The sequence below is a fragment of the Drosophila serrata genome, unplaced genomic scaffold (genome assembly GCF_035046125.1).
Source record: "Drosophila serrata isolate PLE 108 unplaced genomic scaffold, ASM3504612v1 contig_275, whole genome shotgun sequence".
NCBI classification, from domain to species: Eukaryota; Metazoa; Arthropoda; class Insecta; order Diptera; family Drosophilidae; genus Drosophila; species Drosophila serrata.
This window is the reverse complement of record NW_028257173.1, coordinates 609486-631144: the sequence shown is the minus strand read 5'-3', so window position 1 is coordinate 631144 and position 21659 is coordinate 609486. Positions and strand designations below refer to the sequence as shown.

The following is a 21659-nucleotide window of genomic DNA, read 5'->3' as shown; positions in this document are numbered from 1 at the left end:
ACACATTTTCAACTCGGGAGGAACTGGTTTCCCGATCCGTGACATTCGTTGTCTGTGGGTCACTATTTTTCCCCCCCTTCTATAATTTTCCCCCATTATAAGCGCATTTCCACATATTATCCCCTTTCCCGTTCTGTCATTGTCACTTGCACATTTCGGTGGGATGACAACTTTTTACTCAAGCGTTTTTTAATGGCGCCATTTTCGCCCCATCATGTGGCTAATGACCAACAGCTGACCGCATATTCCAGCAAATGTTTCAAGGTTGCTTACGATAAGAGTAACGGTATCAAGTACGGACTGGGTTCAGCGTGAGAATAAATATATATATATATATGTATACATATATATGGGCAAATGTCAGTTTGATTTATGGGATTATAGCGGTGCAAACAGGTCATCAATATTATGAAATTAATTTAAAATCACTTTACTTAAGACTCCAAAGTTAAATAAGCTAATGAAAATATTTTAAAAATGTCTTTAAAGAGTGCTCACAATTTTAGGTTTAAGTTTTTAAGTTAATTGTTATAGCAAAAACCCATTTTATTATTATAATTATAATTAACAAGTCAAGTTACGATTTTAAAATCATAGTAAACATCCAAACTCATAACCCTTATTATATTTGCAATATTTTATTATGCTATCATATTCTTCATTCATTTATCACCTTATCAAGCAAGAGATCTCTATCGAGAAGCCGGTTGTTCATTCAAAACATAAACAAAACTCGTCGTACGTTCATTTGCCGGCTTTTTTCATTCACTAGAAATGAATTTCTCTCTGGCTCTCTCTTTTTGGCTCTCGATCTGGCTCTTATCTGATCGTACAATCTAACCATTATATATAGCACGTGCATCGGAAAACAAGAATAACAACAAAAATATACTTGCTCTCCCAACCCGACCTCTCTTTCTCTCTCGGAAGAAGCTATAGCTTCCATATACACATACAGTCATGGGAAGACTGCCAGAACAAGAAATCATTTCATAAATCAATGATATAGAAAGTTTTAAAATTAGGTAAATTTTTTTCTGAATATCTATATAAACTGTTTTTTTTTTTTAATTATTATTATTTTAAAAGAATACGAATATTACAAAATTAAGTAGCGTACAGAATAAAGTCTATACGCATTTATATATGCAACCATTATTAGAAAACATGTTTACAAAAACAAACTTTATTAATTAATTATTTGTGTCCCTATCTATATATATTATTGAGGACGAAATGCAGTTTCTATATCTTAAAAGGTACTATTTGTTTGTCCATGACTGTGCACCAAAGCTGGGAATCAGCATCGCAACGGCCGATGATCGCTGCCGGTTTGTTCCCAAGTTCATTCGGTTTTAAACGGTCGCGAGTGAAGCTTCGAAGAGGAAACAACGCGGAAGAAAAGTTATTTTAATTTAAGCGAAGTATAGCGAAAAGAGTGCATTCCGTGTAAAAGAAAGAAAAAGTGCGTTGATGGAGGTGATAAGAAAACGAATAAAGTTACGCAAAATTTGAGATTGAAAAGAATACATATTGCGCATTAATTTAATTTGGCAGCACAGGAGAAAACTAGAGGAAGAATAAAGTGTATAATAAGGAATATAAAATGATGTGAATTAAATTGCTTTAAACTAAATTCCATAGGTTTTTTGAGCGTGGAACATTTTGTTTATAATTATCAATCTGTGTTTTTAAAGAATAATATAAAATTGTTTTTTTTTTTCTTATTAATTTCAATTAAAAATCAATAATTATACTTATTAAAAAGAAGTGAATACAAATTTGTTACGGTGTGACTTCTCCTTTTGCTTACATTAAACTTCCCCCCAGATTGTGGCTCCCTTTAAAGTTATTTTTGGAGCTCTGTGCGTTTTCCTTTCACATTTGGGAATCCCCTTTCCTCCAGTTTTTCCCCCTATCAAGCTGTAACGGTACATTTGCATCTCTTCCATAGCATTTCCGTTGCGTGTGCAAAAATCGAAATAAAAGGAAAAACAACAGCAGAATGCTAAAGTGCAGTGATGTGAAAAAATAGAGAAGGAAAAATATTGTGTATATTTTAAAAATAATCATCCTCAGGGCGGGACCAACAACAACCAAGAAAAATCAACCAAAATAATAACAACAATAACAACACCAAGCACACACACACCCTTTGGTGTGATTTTTTACCCCCTGCTAAAAATGCATTGCATGTGTTTCTAATAATGAAGTGTTTATTTTTGAGCGCCCGCAAGTAAAATGCATTTGAATAGCTCACAAAAGCCACAGGCCGAAATCAAGAGATAAATAAAAATTGGAAAGTGTTTCTATTTTTTACTCATCCGCTCATGCTCATGCTGTATTTTTCTCATCTTGTGAAGAGGCTGCAATTTCGATTGGATTATTTCCCTTGGCGGGTAAGTGTATTTATATCTTATCTGATATCTGCAATATAGCCAGCGAACAAATTGTGATTTATGCATTTATTGTGAAATATTTTCAACGCTTTTGCCCTCATCTCATTCTTTGCGGCATCGAAGCGAAATATCTCCCAATTTAATGGCTCCCATCTCCATGTTTTTCCACTCCGCTCTTTGGGTCTCACTATAATTTAAAAGATTTTCATCCGATAGGCTCTTCTTTGATGTAATTTCAGTAATTTTATTTAATGTTTTAACAAATTGTTTGAGGTTAAATGGCTGCAGGTTACCCTTTGAGTTACTTATTTGAGTGGTAGTGTGAAATTTGAAGATTAAAATGAGGTCAAATGGGATATATGTTGAGATATGTACCAAAAAGTGTACCAAAAATCTTACTGGGAGGGATATAATGAAGATATGAAGGCTGGAATTATTTATTTTAATTAAATATTATTTTTTGGCAAAAATAATCTTGGATTTTCGTATATTTTCAATACAACAAATTTATTTTAAAACTCTTGTGTACGGAACTTATGAGTTATTAAAAATTTGATTTGACTATAAAATTCAAATATAAAAATACCGAAAAAAAATAATTGAAAGAATGTAAATATGTAGTAAAACTTGTTTTCTGACTGGATCCTATAATAAAATTGTAAACTCCAATAAAATATATATTAGTTTAAAAAGCACACATATTTTTGTTACCATTTTAAGATATCATTCCATGCTCATATCTCTGCCAAAATCACCTACCCATCACATTCCTTTATATTTATCACAGCACAAAATTTTGTTCCCAAATAATATTTCACACACATCTACTTTTTCACTCAAAAAGAAGACAGTTTTATCTGTGAAATCAAATCTATTACCATACTCTTAACCGTCCCACTTCCCCCGTTAAATACAAAGTACTTGACGCATTCTTGAAGCTTAGTTAGCCATTTTTTTCTTTTGTCATACGAGAGAATGTCAACCTCTGGGCAACAATAACAAACAACGCCTTGGAGTAAAACTTTTAAACAAAGCCCACAAATCATATTACACATCAGCAGCAGCATCAGCAGCACACAAGTATAACTAGGCTCTGGCACGCCCCGAATGCCCAGCCCCTTTGGAGAAGGGTAAAGTGCATGGAGACAAACCGAAAGCGAAACATCCAAGTAACTATTTTGCACACATAAATCTGACTTATGGCACCCACACACAATGGGGGAGGTGACTCTGAGGGGCGTGGCTGGGCCCTAAAATACACAGATAAAAGTTAAACATCATTGAAAAACATAATGACAAGTTTTATGATAATATTGTTAACCAAATGGCAGGACTAAAATTGTTGTTTCAAAAGAGAGACAGAAGGAAAGAGTTACATTATAAATAAATAACTTTTAATGAGTTTATATAGTTCATAAAAAAGTTAATTTAAATAGATCAGGTATTCAATTCTCAAAAATTTAAATTGAATTTCATAATTTCACTTAATTTTTAATAGTATGTTATTCAAAGTAGTATGTGGTGCAATAGGTAACATTAACTTATCAAATTTAAATATGGTTTAAATTGAATATAATATTATTTTATTGTAAGGGAATTAACTTTTCCACCAGTGTAGTTACCATTCCATTGCGAATGCCTTCCTTGTTGATGATGTGTCTCTGTTAACAGACCGCGAGGGCTTTTCGAAATGAAAAATGCTGATAACTGCAACAAATCACAGACTCGACTCCTCCGACACCGAATCTCTCGGCGTAAATTGCAAGAATGTGAGCTCGTCCATAAAAACATCATTTATAGTGGGTGGGAGGGAGAGTTTTTCTGGTTTAACACCACCCAAAAAAAAAAAAACCTTTTGTCTATGTGCCCTCCACACCCATCCAAAAAGTGGCGCCTAATGATGAATGCAATTGCCGCAATTTGCTTTTACTATTATGACCGGCAAAAAACAGGAAAAGGCTTCCCAGTGGAAAACCAACGAGATAAGAGATGGAAGGATGGTAGGTGGAGACTAGGAAGCTGTAGACTCGTAAAATGAAAAGCGTTTTTCGGTGTTTGCATTTGCCAGTTTAATGCCTTCGCTAGGTAATCGAGGGGGAGGCATTGTGACCTTTTGGCAAGGCGAAAAATCGTGTTTGTTGTTATACACTTGACTTGAATTGGTTATTCTGTGGCTTGATCTGGGCCCAGCAGCCGAGCAGAGTCTCTGGTATATATTTTTGGATTCCTTGGGTCAATAATGGTGGTTAGGTCAGTGAAATGTTTGTGAAAGTGGTCAGAAACATATATATATTTTGTATGGAATCAATAATTTAAGCAAGGCAGTCATTTAAACACATTTCTTAACGTATGGAAAACCTATACAAATTTAAATCTGAAATAGCTTTAAATTTATCACATTTCTTAAACATTTTAAATATTATAATAAACCGCGGATTAAATGTTTTCTTTATGCCTCCCTTAACTTTTTTAATTAAACGATTAATTAAAGCCGTCAATTACTGAAAATTGACCCTGCTCTTTATAGTCAATTATTTTTCCCTTTTCCTTTTTTTCCTTTATATATATATATATCTTTATAATAAATCCCCTGGCAAGGGAATTGCACATTCGAGTACCTTGGATACTTGTTTTTTGGGTTTACTGTCGCTGGAATCGACAGCCAAATAGTACCAGAAAAAATTGTTAACCAAAATGGAATAAGATACAAAATAAAAGCTGGATCTGAAATGCTGAAGCAACTGGAAAACCTGAGAGAGCGGAAGATGATGATGAAGATGCGCGCGAAAAACGTGACGAGCGATTTGTGTGCTGTATTTTATTTATTTTTTTTTTTGTACTCCCCCAGAAAATGGAGCCTGAACAAATGACAGTGAGAAATTTGCGTTCGATAAAAGTTTTTAGCAAAGAAGCAGTTGCATTGAAAAGTTTTTTTTTTCTTGGTCCAGACAGAATGGAATGCAATCCAAGTGTCAAGCAAGTAAGCTGGGAAAATGGGAAAAATGAGGAAAAAATAAGGGCCCGGACAAGACATCTTAAAATTTTGTATTATCGATAGTTTTACAATATTGTCAGTTTGATATTTTTGACATTAATGACAGCGACAAATTCTTTCCTAAAGTTGCTATACAACTTTACACTTGGAAAAAAGTAAAATTAATGATGTTTAAGTATTTTCTTTTCAAGTCAGAACTTTTTTCAATAATATTGACATAGGGTTGTACAATAAATTTGAACTTTGAGAAATCTGTATTAGACACAATCACTAGTTTGCAGATTGTTGTCAAAAGTATCTTATAGATACAAATGAATTAAAACAAAATTATAACCAATAACTTTAAAAGCACTCTATTGCTTTGCTTTGCTAAAAAAGTATTTAATATTATTTAAATATTTTCACTGACATTTGAATTTACTTATATGTATTTATTTAATGTAGAAACTTATTTAGCTCTTGGCGAACTTCAAAGATACTTTAATTCCAAGTGTAACGACCCACAATCGGATGATACGCTGTGCTCTGTCTTCCCGTTTTTCTCTCACTCTTTCTCTGTGTCTCAGTGTCTGGCATTTTGCTAAATTTTTATTTGTTCCCACAGTTTGTCGCTTGGCATAAATACATCGTTAGCGGCAGTTCCAGCTCCTATAGCCTCAGTTCAGCCTCATCTCCAGCTTAGCTTCGCCGCGAGATCTCGGGGCAAAGTTGCAGGAAGCTGCAGACAAAAAAAGAGCTGAACTAGACAAAGGCAATAGCAAAAACCTGAAGCCACTAGTCGCAGTCTTAGACGCTGACTTACTCGTAATAGTAGTTATTGCCTTACATGCACGTTTAATGTTCTTTGGAGGCGGTGCGACAGCCAAACTAAGAAAAATCAGAGTCTAAAGAAAATGAAACGCGTCTGGAAAAGTTATGCAAAATGTTTGATACTCTTTTCGTGGAAAAGCATACATTAAATGAAAATACCATAAAAATTGCATGGAGTACAACTTCTTTATGACTTTCTTTGTCATGAAAAAGTGCAAGACTTTACATAATTTTGTAAACTGATTTTCAAAAGTAAAAACGAAAGGGAATTTTGTATACTTCCTCTTATAATATTCTTATTTAAGGTTATATATTTTTTAGGAATATCTGTGGAGCTGTGCTTATGAGACAGTATCCCCATTACAAGCCCCTATATAGTAGTATGTCGTGCCAAGAAACCCAATGGAATGGCAAGTGAAGTGTCTGTGAAATGGTGCACAAGTGAAAACAACAAATGGGTCGCCTTGTCAGAGAATCTCCAGAGCAGGGCTCACTCACGTTTTTGTTTTTTATTTCGCCGTCGATTAGCTGGCAGTTCATGTCAATGTCTGTCCCACAGTCTTAACCCCCTACAAGGAACATGTGAGGCTTTTTCTGCACAATTGCTCATCACGTTGAGCTCCAGAGCTCCAGAGCTCCAGAGCTGTGGAGCTCTTTGCAGCTCCTCGTAAATGAGAAATTGTCGCCGATTGTCACTTCACATTGCTGGACCCCCTTTTCTCGTTTCCCATTTGCTCTACTTATAAATCAACTGAATTCATAATTTTTGCAGGCAATCTCCTGCCGACTTTAATGAAGTTTTGCCAAAGGGGAGAACGCTGAATGCTGGTCCCCATTTTAGCTCTTGGCCACTCGAAAGAGGATGTAGCTTTATTTATTTATTCGAAACAGCGTTTTTTTCGTTATTTTGCAATGCCTGGTTTTATGCTGAAATGTGTTTTCGAGTTCATTAAAAGAGTTCTGTCGAAGAAGCCGCGAAATGCATTTTGAAAAGCAAGCAGCTCAAGGATGGAAAAATATTTACAGATGAGATGTGACATGTAGTTATGGAATTTATGTAAAATTTGTAGTATTTTTTGAGAGAGAGAACTAAAAGAAGTTTAATATTATGAACTAAACACTACTTATTAAAAAAGATTAATGAAAAAATATATATAGAAACTAGTCAATATTCAAAAGAATAAATATATTTTTATGAAAGCCTATGATAAGATAGCATATTAATTAATTTAAAATCGTTGTTAAGGCTACATTTATACACAATTTTCCTCATCAGTTCCCATTATCCCCAGATATTAATCCCTGTATTTAAATTTCACACATAATTTAGTACAATGCCAGTTATTGGTTGTCAAAGGAACTGATGTGTAAAGCTATGCTTAATTACCTATTGAAAATCACAGCCACACACAAAATTCCCCATTCAATTCTCTCGATATACCCATAGAGCTGTGCATTTATTTGGAAATCTCGACCGGAATATTTCAATAATCCCCACAAGCAACGACTCTATTCATAAACCAGCACCTCCTTGGGCATTCTCTCACAATCGGAGATGCCAAAGTCAATGCCAGAGCTACTAATTTGCCACGACTTATGGAACTTATGGATGGGGGAAGAGGAACTCGGTGGCAGACCTGGGCCCAAACTGATTTGGCTACCACTTAATGCCACATCGAGTCCAAAAGTCACCCCGAGGTGCTGCACGTTCACTCGACTCCCATCTCATTCTCCCGCTCCATGACCAATAAACATATTAAAGACGTGCCACAAAAGCAATTACTTAGGCCAAAAGGGAGGAAGAAGGTATGCAAATAGGACGGCATATATGAGCAGGCTCGACTAGTTTGTCAACCAATTTTAGAGGGAGAAAAACGGCTCGTGAGAATGTTTTTGTGTGCAACGGCTAGAAAAAGATCTCAGTCACGCTCGGGTTTTGGCCCGAAGAGTGCGGTTTTGGCCAAGAGTGGAGAATCCAGTATCCAGCATCCAAGCATCCCATATCCAGAGTCTTGAATCCACCGCAGAGTGTGTGGTGCGGGCGAGCAAAAAAAATCTTGGGGGCAATTACCAGCCCCAGACGCCCAAAACGGGCCAAGGCTAAACGGGTTCACAAGTGTTTGGCCAGAATGCAGTGTGTGACCTTTTATGGCCAAGCCAGCCAAGAGTTAAGAGCACCTCTCGTTTCGGGGGGCAGAAAAAAAAGACTTGGAACATTTTGAAGTTCTCTTCCTCCTGCTCGGTTAGGTTTTGGATTTATGGTCAAAAGATCTCTGACAAGTTTTGTGCCAGGAGAGCACTTTAAAAACACTAAACGGTTTCCAAGGAAGCTCTTTGCAAGAACTTACACTAAAAATTGTGATTGCCATGAACTATAACATGGCTTTAAAATCGATAAAAATGTGTATTGATTGCGCTTTCATATACTCTTTTTTCCTGAGTGCATCCAAGTATTCCCTCTGATTGAAGGCACGCCAAACTATGCCGCACAGATGTACTAGAGTTGAGTGGATTCTGAGCGATCTATGGGATCGGTCGATCGTCTGTTTGACTTCGATCTCATGGTCCTGGCCATTTATTTATTTATTTGTGGCTCTTTTCATGTCGTCAACTTGTTGTGACTTTGTTTGGCATACATAATAACAAGTAACAAGGGGGGAACCGCAGCCACTTCGGGCCACAGCATCCATTGGGGCCAACACAGATCACTGACTGATCATCAATTCGCTGATTCGCCTGGCTAAATGCTTAATGTCGTTACCTGAAAGGTTGTTTGTTGTTCGTTGTTATGTATTCGCCTGATCTTTATTTTGTTTGGCATGTTTTATCTGCATCTTTCATGTTCGCATGTAATTTACTTTTGACTCGCCACGATCATCAGTCTTCTAGCCGGCAATCTGCTTTCTGGCCTTTTCCATCCTCTCTCTCACTATGCGCATTTTCCACTTAATTAGCTTTTGACTTGTCGCTGATTTGATTTGGCTTTGATTTCGCTCTGACTCTTTGAGTTTGAGTGATCTTCCTCGCATTGCCTCCTTCCTTCCTTCCTTCGTCAATTGTTCATGTGAAAAGTAAAACGTGCATTTTCTTAAGTGCTTAAATGGAAATTGAAGTGGAATTAGTTGCCTAACGAGTCCGGCAATTATCTAAGGGCAGCAGAAAGCGATCGATCAATTAGGTATTTAGAGCTAAACTTGTGGATCGAATGAAGAGTGAGGAAGAAGTAGGAATCACAAGTGTCTGAAGTAGCTCAAGAACTTATTGAGTAAGCGCTTCTGGGAAGCGAGTAAAAATAAAACAGATCCAACTAGATCGATGGAGGATGCTTTATAAAAGAACTTGGAAGGGGAAAAATTGTGCGAATATTTATGATGGTACTTATGGCAAAAGGAAAAGCAATTATTTAAGACTAATACTTGAGCCTCTTTAAAGAGTTTAAATCAAATGAATGTATTTGCCATATTACTATAAATAGTTGTCCTTATCCCTATATTTAATATTTTACAATTACTTAACCTTTAAAATAACAAAAGTTTTCGTTATCACATCCCCACCTAACCAGTTAACCCGAAAATGCCGCAATTTAAAGATTTATCTCATCGACCATCGCAGACAAAGACAAATTACTACATTAAGCGATAGCCGATCTAAGAGAAATAACAACAATTAATTCAATTTGCATTTTGTTTAAATAAACAAGCGTGCTCAAAAGAAAAAGAAACAAAATGTGAACGATAACAAAACAAAAAATGAAAACGAAAATGAAATTTTTGCCATGCATATGCAAATGGAGGAGAGCAGAAAAAAACAACAAATTCAAAATACAAATTGAGGCAACAAGAGGGATTGCCATTGGCGGAGGCTATCAAAGCCCCCCAAAACAAAATAGTTGTAGGCATGCGATTTTATTGACCATTTCGGATTCAATTAAGGGTAATTTAATTTCAATAATAACTCGATAGACAAGGGACCACAGTTCCCCAGTGTGGACACAAAAGATACGCCATGTATCTCTGTGTCCAGAGCCGCATCTGTATCTGTTGGATATCAACAGCATTGTGGTTGCTGATGATGGCTTCCAGCCGCAAGCTTTGGATTTTAGAGATTTGGGAAGCGTTGGTGTGTGTGCCTCTAATTTTGGTCGCAGTTACAGTTATGGTTTCGGTACACTGAAACAAATTTTTAATAATATCAAAAATGATGTTTATCAGAATCTTACTACTATCAACATAAACAGTGCGGATGCCACGGACAGAAAGGTCCTGCATTTACAGTCTCCAAGTTAAGAGAACAGATAAAGTGAGAGCGAGAGACTAAGGGCTACCTCTAGAGAAAGTCAAAGAAAGTCAAAGCGAGATAGTAAGAGCTATCTCTAGAGAAAGGTAGAGAACAATAGAGAGAAAGGGATATCTCTAGAGATACCCATAGAGAATTAGACAAACCTAGTGAGAGAGAGAGAGAGAGAGAGGCGGAGCATTTGATTTATAAAAGTACATAGTCTTAACATTATTTTAGAATATACTTAACTTGATTTAACATATTTTTAACATTTCTCTTTGTGTATTTGTTGTAACTGGTTTTCGGGGTCTGATTTGAATGTTGCGTGTCTTGATACTCTTGATGTTGCCTGCACTTCTTCGAGGAAAACGACAATGACTTTATGTACTCTCAAGTTGGGTGATCATATTTAGCTCTTAATGATACAGTTTTTGTCTCATTTTTAATGGAGGAAACATGAATGAGTGATGGGTGAGCAATCTCTTAGAATTAACGGAAATACTGAAGTGAGAAAGTAATTGTAATAAAATTAATTACATACATTTTCTTTTATAGATATTTAAGTGATGATTCATTAGAAAGGAGAAATGTTTAAAAAATTAATGCATAAAAGATTGCTGAAAAAGGTGAAATGCTTGGAATGCAAATGTTGCTTAAAGTACAGATTTAATAAAGAATAAACGTGTTTTATAAATATTATCAATTTAAAGAAAACATTTTGAGAGAGGTAGAAAAAATAAACCCTAAATAATTTGACGGCCTCTGTGATATGGGATCAGGTCACTTTGGGCCCAGTTTTTTTTTTTTTGTTGTGGTCAACAACTGGCTGCCTCTGTTGGATTTTGTATTTTTATTTTGTTTTGGTCGCGTGATGATGACCATATTTTTTTCCCTCTTTTGCCCAAAACAAAATACCAACACGCAAATGAATGTCGTTGTTTTTTTGTTTCACTGCGTTTTGTTCGACATTTTGTTGTGTGTGTTTGTGGTGTGTGTTTTTGGCGCCAGTGCGTGTTGCATGCATTTGAAATGGGGTAAAAAAAATACGTAGCTTATGTGCATCGAACAAAGGAGGATATGATAGGAAAATTATGACAGCAGCACCGGCAGCAGCAGCAGCCGTGAAAATGTTTGGTGGCCGATTGCCAAACAACACACACAGAAACACAGCGCACATTGTATCTATGTTAATTAATTAACAATTAATTAGCTGCACCGACAACGACAAGCGACGGCATCGACCCGACTTCGAACCGAATCGATGACGTCGCTTAATGGTTAATGATGACTTTTTGAAATATCTTCTGTTTCTGGGTTTGGCCCCATTTCTCGATGGGTTAGCGTGCCTAAACGAAATGTTTGGCCAAGAAAAGCCGAAAAGAGGAAAAATGGAAAAGAAGCCGCTACGCCCCATCCACATATTTTATTTATTTATTTCTCGTTTTTAATTTTTTATTTTCCGAACTCATCTCGTGCGGGTGCTGCAAACCTTCTGTGTGTCGTTTTGTTATCGGCCGCGTTTATCAAACGCAAGACAGCTTTTTATTAGACAATCCCCGTTTGTTGGACCCCTTCTTTTTTTTATTTTGGTATCTTTTAGTTTTTGAAGCATATGAAATTGATTAATACACCATGATAAATAATTTCAAACTCTTCTCTGGCTGTTGTTCAATTTCTATTCCATATCTTTGAGCTGCCATTAAGCCCGTGATCTATAGTCGTTCGATAGCTCGGTGTATGTCAGGGTGCAGCCTCCTTCGATAATGACGAATCGAGCGTATCAAAAACAATTTATGTTGAAAGTCGCCTTTGGTAATGGATAAATGTGAACTTTATCTCGGTGGAAAATGATTAAAAAGTTAACAAATTAAAATCGAGAAAAAAGATCTAGGTCTTGAATTAATCCGTGGAAAATACCATGGGAAAATAGAAAGCGTTGAGTCTTGGATTTTATTTTAATATATTAAAGAGGATGTATATGAATCTAAATATATTGATTTGGGTTGATTAAAATTCTAAGAAATAAATATTGAATGGATATTTATATCAGATACTTTATTTATTATGTATCAACCAAGTAAATTCATTTAAAATCTCTGAAAAATCAGACCTTCTTGTACACTAAAGCAAATCCCTCAACAATAAAGTCTTAATTTCCAATATCAATCATTCTAGCAAAAACACAATTAAATTCAACGAAGGGAAACCTCACACGAAAGGGAGTTGAAATTTAATTAAAACCGAAATGGCTTACCAGAAAACCGAGCTAAGGCTTAGACAAAACACAGACAGAGCCTAGCCCGGGCATTTAACAAGTACAAAATCTGCGCATAAATCTGCTAATCTCTGCGCCTTAGCACCTCGAAAACAAATGGTGCAGAGTGAGTGTTTGAGGATGAGTCAGGAATATGGTATGAATGTTCTGGCCAAGCCCAGTCCCAGTCGAGTTGAAAACAACTTCCGGCAGAAAGTGAACTTTCGCCTGGCGAGCAAAACAAAAAGAAAAAGGGTTTATATCTATCCGCAGAAAAGGGTTAACAAACTTCGCGCCCAGGCAATAAAATTCTTCTTCCACTGGGCGAGGCTTTTCCTCCTCCGTTGCCCTTAAATCACCTAAAGCGTAATACAAATTGCTTGCATGTCTGAGCATTTTATGACAATGGCCAACTTCCCCAGACTGTTAATTAATATGTGCGGAATGGGCTTGGATATATCCAAGCCAAGCCTTTTCGGCACAGCTTTTCGAGCATAAATGACTGATTAATAACCAGTAAAAACATATCGCGTTTTATTTGCAAGAGATAAGCATATGTTTATGGGTAATAAATCATAAAGAAAATTAATTAAAAATAATCAAAATCATGCGTAGAAAAATCAGCGCATGAAGAGACTTTCTTTTTGATTAATGGAAAAGGTATCGTAAAAGGTATGTTTTAGGATTCTGTTTTAATATATTCTCACTTAATATACAAACATAATGTGTAACAATTTAAGCGTATCTGAACCCTAGCCTAGACCTCGCATTAATCTTTCAAAACACCAAAGGGAAAAAATACAACAAGAAAGGAAACTAGCTTCAGGAAGTCGAAGATTTATATACCCTTGGAGTTTGCAATTAATTTAAATTAATCAATTATAAATAAGTTTAAAATATTCGCATATGAATGGATATTTATAAAAATAATTATATGGTTTTTTTTTTGAGAAATTAAAATTTAAAAATCTCATAAGATTGCCAAAAATTCATTAATTTTAATACGGAAAGTTTTTCTATGTTAGTTTTTATTCGGATTATATGTCTGCATAAATTTTAAAAAATTTAAAATTTTTGACCAAATTTTGACAATTTTAACGATGTAACCCCTTGTAAAATTTTCAAAATTTTGAAAAATTTAAATTTTTGAGAAACATGCCTAGATCGATTCTCCTGTTGATTCTGATTAAGAATATATATGGTTTATGGGGTCGGAAATGGCTCCTTCACTGTTTTACAAGCTTCTAACTAAAATGGAAATATCCAGAAATGGAATAAAATGGCGAAAAGAAACATATAAAACCACCGTCTTCAAATAAATGATAGGCCATCGATTTCTTTTTTTTCCAACTCATTCGATAAAGAACATTGCAAATGAGAAGTGAGAAATTTAACCGAGAACTAGACCTTAAATTTACCTAAAAATTTCTGCTTTGTAATGGCCCAAAAATCTTGTAAGATTTAAATATAAGTCTTTTAAGCCTCATCAATGATGAAATATTGCAGTGTCCCAGTGAAATGATAAATGATGCAAATGATGCCCAAGGAATCATTTTTTATTTGTATGCTACTTGTTTATGTTTTCTTTTATTTTGTATTTATTTTTGTTCCCGCGAACGGAAGTCAGCCAGGCAAAAGTGCCGACATCATCGTCATCATTATCATAAACAACAAAAGTCACAATAATAATAATAATAATAACAACAAGGAGCAGTTTTTTAAGCAGCTACCTAAAGGGATTGCTAAATAATATTTATACTCATTTTGGGGGAACACTCTTCCATTCGCTCATTGTTTCCTTATTTATTTATACAGAAAAGTTTTTTGTTTATGAGGCCGGCGAGTGCCTCCTTAAGTAGAGCAAACCACTTACATAATGGACCCAGCTGGTGAGAGGCATTCCATTTCCATATGATAAATGATGATGTACGCAAATTTGTTTATGACTGCAGGCATTCTAATTGATGATCATGTGTGTGGTGAGAGTACCAAGTAAATCTTACTCCTCAATTGCAGCTGAGAACTTTTCGGTTTTGGGTTAATCGTTTCAAGTAACAAGTTTTACACATTTCTCTATACTCTCCCAGGGACCGCCCTAACCTATTTCAGTGCCTTTGCTTTCCTTTCCTTGGCCAAGTCGTTAAGGTTTCTTTGCTGTTTTTTATGGCATTGTAAAATCATTGCTAATGACCCAATTCGGTAAGCAAATTAAGCAGCAGGATTTATGCTGATTTACACACGAAAACTCCCCCAGTTCCCATTTCTTAGTACCGAGTTCGCGTTACTCCCCCAGTCAGTTTTAACCTTAAATAGACCCATAAAATAGCCACAAGAACAAGGCATAAAAATGGTCAAGGGGCTTGCACGAGGGAAATAAATCAATATTTAAATTTTATTATCCACGTTCAACGGGGCGTATGTGCCACGTTATCAACATCGTCATCCACACGGACATCAAACGACGATCGCTTGTGCACGGCAATTGTAATTAATTGTTAATGTGCCTACATAAATATATATAATTTGCTTATTTTGTGCAGCAAATATTTGCTTTACCACTAATTTACACACAACACTGACCATGGGGGCCCCGAAAGAGTTAAACCCAAAGGCAATGGGCATTTAATGTGTTTTTTAAATTTATAATGAACGGGGCGAGCCACAAAAGTTAATATACGAAAATTCTCGCAGGGGTTTTTTAAATGATGAAACGGAGGCGGAGATTGAATGGAAAAAAATAATAATTCATGAAATATTTACAATATTATATGATTAATTAATATTTCTTTGGGGAATAAATGATTAACATTTTGATTGAATTGATACACTTTGAGAATATAAATACTGGTTTATATATTGTTGATGATGTTTCATATTTTCTAAATATAAATATGTTAATGACTTATAATGGGTTCAAGTTATTAATAATAGGAAAGGGGTTTTACGTTGGTGTTTGTATAGTATTTATTTTAATAAGAAAATATTTGAGTATTTTGAATATTTTTGCTTTAGCTTTTCCACACTGCTGATTTTTCCAGACTCTGCTGGAATCCTCGTCAATCTGTAGAATTTATTTAAAAAGTACACATCCATCTTTAGTTTTATTGACAAATTACTTTATCAAATGCTGAACAGAGGGAGGGGGAAAAGATGGAAAAATAGTTTTTCCTTTGCTTACACATTGGCAGGGAAAGATAAGGGGAGCCGAGAAGGGGAATTCCCCGACAGAAGCTGGGCGAGAAAAGATAATGATTGTCTTGCTTGGATGGGTGCTCGAGTGTTTTTTTTTTTTTTGGGGGCGGAGTGGAAGTGGGGGGTAAATGGCACTCATACATAATGATTATGGGGCCACTTTTCTCATAAAAATTCAAGCGGCAGCTCTACGATAATGATGCTGATGGGATGGGTTGAGGGAATGGGATGCGAAATGCCACTGATGATGTCAAAACAAGCAACAAATTGGGTTCGACTAGCAAACACTTGTCATGAATTGAATCATTGATATATTCCTTGATTACGCCTGCGGCGATGTACGAAAAATGTTCCACATCATAATCATTATACTTTATTATAGTAAGCTTTTGGCTTTGTTTTATCAGCGGGCAAAGGCAAACAACCCGGAAAAATAATAATAATATACAACCACTCCAATAACAAAGGCAAATATAACCGGGGGAAACTCGGGCTTTTTTCGGAAGCTGCCACGCTGATTTTCCTGACATCTGAGCAAGTCAAGTCTCAAGTTTTTCCTTTGAAATGAGACGCTTGCCACCAAGTCTTCCTGGCTGCTCAATCCTTTCTCGGAATTCACCGACTTATTTAATTAAATACAACTCTCTGGAGGAGATTGGCATAAATTCACTTTAATTTTATTATACTAACTCAAGTGGTTAAATCTAAAGAGACGTGGAGGGAGCGTGGTAATACTGCTGGCAAATTGGATTAAATAAAGTAATCAGTGGGTAAGAGTTCACAGAGGAAGTTTTAATTCTAAGCTGGTTTATTAAAGCGTTATTAGTCTGAAAGTTTTTGGCAAATTCGGCGTTGAAAGTGAGACAAATTAAACGAGGCTATCAAGTATTTAAACTAGAAATAAATAACTAAGTAAAGGCTTAAATTAATTAATTAATATTTAATACTGGTATTACAAACATTTGCTATTAACCACATTGTTTTCAATTTAAATAAGCTATTAGGGAAAACTTTTTTCTATATACATACATAGAATTTAATATTCCAGCATTTGTATTTTCCCCAAACAATAATCTCTAAAATTAAGCCAATAATTTGCAAATATTTTTATTTGGGCAGCGAAAGCCGTGTTTTAGCTTTCACCATTAATTTTAAATTCGTTTCCATTCGCTGGCACTATTGCCTTGACCATTTTATCCCGCAAGTTGACCGCACGGAATTCAATTCAATTTTCAGCCACCGGGCGGACAATGCAATATGTTTATCAGTTTATTGATTTTCGACTGTACAAACAAACAAACAGCAGCAACAACAAACTACCCCTGGGATTGCATTTGGCCAAATGTGTATCCACACGTGAGGAGTTGGGAGGCTGGAGGGACCCCAAGACTGGCCAAGACTCATGTCAAATGGCACAAGATCAAATATCCTGTGGTTAAAGTGCGATTCAGTGATAAATGCGACGCACATGTGACGCAGGGGGAAGCCCGGACAAATAAAGCTGGCGGAAAGGTTACCAAATGGGGTCGTTATAGTGCATACACATCCCGCACCTTCGACTCCTTTTTCGCCCCTCAATATGGTCAGCATATTTTTCTCGGAAAACTTCTTCCTTCCTCCATTAGTTTCCTTTGGCGCAGGAGTTCTAGCTTCGTGTTTGCGGTCGAAATTAAATTGCAATCTTCAACTTCCCTGGCCATTTTCCTTTTTATGGGATTTACGTTGATGCTGCCGCCCCTGCTTTGTTCCCAACTGCGACTACGTGCAAAGTGTCGGTTCAAAACCCTACTTCAAAAACTATAGAAAAAATGTGAACTGTGTGGAGGAGGGGTTAGTTTTTTCAACACTAAATGGATAAATGGAATGGCTGGACTAAGATGGCTTCAGGTTTGATACTCGAGCACTCTCTGTTACCGTTGCGCTTAATGCATTTGATTTGCACTCGGCTGTGTCCCTTCCGCTGTCTGTCATATATTTTCCATCAACTTTTATATCCGCGGATTTGAAGGGTATTTTTCTGTTTTAAAATCAGCATTTTCTGTTTTAAATTTTTCGTTTTTTAATTGTAGAAAACAATACAGAAGCTCATTAAAATTTAATGCAGACTCGTGTTTGGTAAATTAATAGTTTTTAAATAAGTTGCACATTACAAATATACATTTTTTGTTCCTCAAATAAAATTCAACAAATTCCTTTACTCATCATACCATAAATCATAGAACTATATAAAGCATTATTTATCATTTTTGCACTGATACTACACTACAAATCCTATCAGGGAAGAGTATTTTAAAAGTCACTCATCTCCTAGAAAAACTTCCTCTTCCTGTATTCGTTTTGCTTCTCTTCTGTTTTTCATGCAATTTTGTAACTTAACTAGGGTTCATTCATTTAGCAATGTCAACAGTTGGCTGACCAGAGGCGTCGTCTTTGTTCGAATACCCGACTGAATGAGCGAATGCCCGGCTGACTAACTGAGCGATTGAATGAATGAACAAGGGAGATGGTCTCATCCTCAGCAAGTTTGCCATTCAGTTTGGTTTTTGGTTTGGGTTTGGGTTCGTGTCAAGTGTCAAGTGTCGCGGGGAGGCGGAAATCCAAAACCGAGAGACTTCAGTGACTGACTGACCAACAAACTAACTGGCTGAGTGACCGGAATGAATGGAAAAATGGGCGTGCGAAATCTGTGAGGAAAGAAAAATGATACTCACATCCAAACTAACTGGAAAGGAATTGATAAATGATGAGGAGAATGTTGCAGGAGAATCCAAGAAACGGCTGTTCATCAATTGTTCGCAAGACAAAAGGCACAATGCATTCATTAAACATTTACTGGACTGCTGGATACTAATTGCAATTGAGATAAGACTTGGTTCTTATGCAGTAATGGGGCCAAGTTTGTGGTATATCAAATGATTTAAATGGAAAAGGATAATCTTCGTTGTAATTTCTGAAAAATCTAAATGAATTTAGATGGATTGATGTAATTGATCTCAATTATATATATTTATTAATAATTTTATTTATAAAACAATGAACAAGCTTTGATTTATAACTTTAAGTTACAAAAAAAGATTAATAAACCTGAATTTTAAATGTTCAGTAGTATCATCTTGACCTCCATTGTACTCGTAAGCACATCAAGTTCCTCTGATGAACTCCACTTGACTTTGGGCCGCACCCGGGTATGCAATTAATTTCACTTTCAATTTACTTTTAATTTCCCCATTTAACGGCCAATGTGTTGGGCCGGGAGCTGAATGCAAATTAATTTTAATTACCATCATTTAGATAATCAAACGAACTTGACCAGCAAGAAAAAAAAAGGGACCAGAATCCGAGCGAGAAATTAAGCTTTGCTTTACTTTTCCGTCCCCAAAAGTGAACTTTAGGCTTAGCTGAGAATATTAAATTCCAGCAGTTTGTACTAGAAATCAATTAGGGCTTCCTCAATTATTCAGAATCCATTTACTATCGGCAAACTACAACTACTTCCGCTGTGAACTTAACCTTTTTTTGTTTATTTTGTGGGCGAACCCTCCCACATTTGACTAAGCCCCAGAAACTCGTTAAATTATTTGGCAGCAAATTGTTTTTTTATTTTTGTAACCTTCTCCTTTTGTATTGGCAATGTAATTAGAGGCACTCGGCTTTGGCTTTTCAATTTATGCAGAGTAAACAAACGAAATGCAAAGTTTTTGCATCTTCTGGGGGACTCTGAGAGCATTTAAACCCACTTAAATAAATCCCCTGTGCTCCATTGTCTCACTCCCATATAGATCGAATAAAATAAACTCTCGAAAACTTTTTGGCTAATGCCTGGCTTTTCCTCTCTCTTCTTGGAGACCGAGGGAACTTTTTCGCAAGTGCAGAGCAAAACAATAAACGTTTGAGTGGTCGCTCTTGTTTTTCTTTCTATGGGATGGGTTTTTGGCAATCTGCCCGCCAAAAGTTATTAATTATTAATTTACTTGTACCCCTTTGCCATCCCATCTTCTCCGTAGGGAGTGCATAAAAGGTTAGTAAATAGTTTTGCACTGCACTTTGCCATGTATTGAATTTGGCTTTCTCTGTGTATCCTCTTCATGTCCTTGTGTTTGCGGTTCCAGCAACAATTTTATTGCTTGCCAGGATCTCTCCACATTGTTGTTGGTCTCTATGGCGTGTTGGAGTCAATCCTAGTTAATACTGGTTATTGCTATGTTGTCCCACAGCCGAGAGTCCGAGCCTGTCTGCTGTCCTTCCTGTTTGCCATTCTCTATTGACCAGTTGCCTTCCTCCAGCTCTGGCATTTCCACAGTTTTTGGCTTTTGCCCTTTTGGGTTTTAGGTCCTATCAGCGCTGTCCTTGGCATTTAAAAATCGAATGCACTAGCTTTTGACACTGACAAGATTTAATGCAATTCCAATATAGATCAATGCCATTGCAGGAAATAAGATCTAAATATAGGATATTTGATTGAATGCGAGGGCATCATATGGAATAGACTGTTTAATAATATTCTTAACTTATTTGGAGTACTGCTTTATTTTATTTACGATTATTATGTTATTTTCACCCTTCAGATACGAAATTATTGCAAAGCATGGACTACTGCGTATTACATAAATTCTTCTAAAATTATTTAAGGTATTTAAATTTATTTTTTAATCAATCAAAACCATTAGAAAAACATAAAATATGTATTGCCAAAGCGATGCATAATTTTCAGTTGATTACACTTTAAAAAAGAGAATAAATAAAATAAACGACACATTCCTTTATCTGCTGGAAATATGAATTTTAAATCATTTAACAATTAATAGACAAACAATAAGCAATTGCAAAAAGCGAATGTCGATGACCATTGCCCGACGAAATATTATTCAGCGGACAAAAACAGGCGGCAAAAGCATTTCAATTTGTTTATGATCAATGCAAAATTTATTGAGCAATATTGCATGGCTTATGGGCTGCCGCAAAAACTAATTGCAAAAGCCAAAAAAGAACAAACAGTAAATTAAAATTGGTTGATAAAAAATACAAAAAAAAAAAAAACAACGAGGAAGCGGAAGCGGAAGGAGCTCTGTTGTTGCACTCAAAATGAAATGCAGACACATAAATTTCCAACAGACAAAACGCGACGTGGCCATTGTCTGACATTGAAAACAGCAAAAATGCTGAGGAAAGAGAGAATATTCGGTCCAGAAACGTGCTCAAGTGTCGCAGCTCTAATTTATTTCAGGCTTTTTGGTCCACTCCAAATGGGGTTTTTGCATCAGCTGAAACCAAAACCCAAAACAGACGTTCTGGACAATGCTTAATTAGCAGAGTGGACCCAAGCACTTGAAAGTTTCGTATTTTGGGTGGTCCTACGGACCAACCAACGAATGCCATCAAGAACTCATTTCCGGTAGGGAGAAGTGCGAACAAAACTTCCCACAGGATCTCGCCTGCAATTGCAACAAATTTACCATCATTAAATTATTAAATGGAGCGAAAATGAAAAACGCAGAGAAAAGGGGGAAAACATGAATTTAAGAAGAGCAAAAACTTCTTCCTGTCTAATCAAAAGTTGCCAACCCCAAACCGCAGTTTCCATGGTTCACATAGTCACAGTGTTGTCAATGAAATAAACAAGAGGAATAAAGCTGTAAAGATAAATACAAATATAAGTTCATATAGGATCTTTTTGACTAGAAATTTATTGTAATATATATTATAAAGATCAAGTTATCTTTAGATAATTTAA

The 21659-nt window shown here is 35.9% G+C and overlaps 1 long non-coding RNA gene across 1 annotated transcript; it reads left to right on the top strand.

Annotated features, from left to right (window-relative positions):
- The first annotated feature begins 1346 nt into the window (after positions 1-1346).
- On the top strand, positions 1347-20557 carry LOC147643382 (uncharacterized). The gene is made up of 3 exons (XR_015272168.1): positions 1347-1479; positions 1955-2399; positions 20494-20557. It is a non-coding gene; the product is annotated as an uncharacterized LOC147643382 (long non-coding RNA).
- The last annotated feature ends 1102 nt before the right edge of the window (positions 20558-21659 follow it).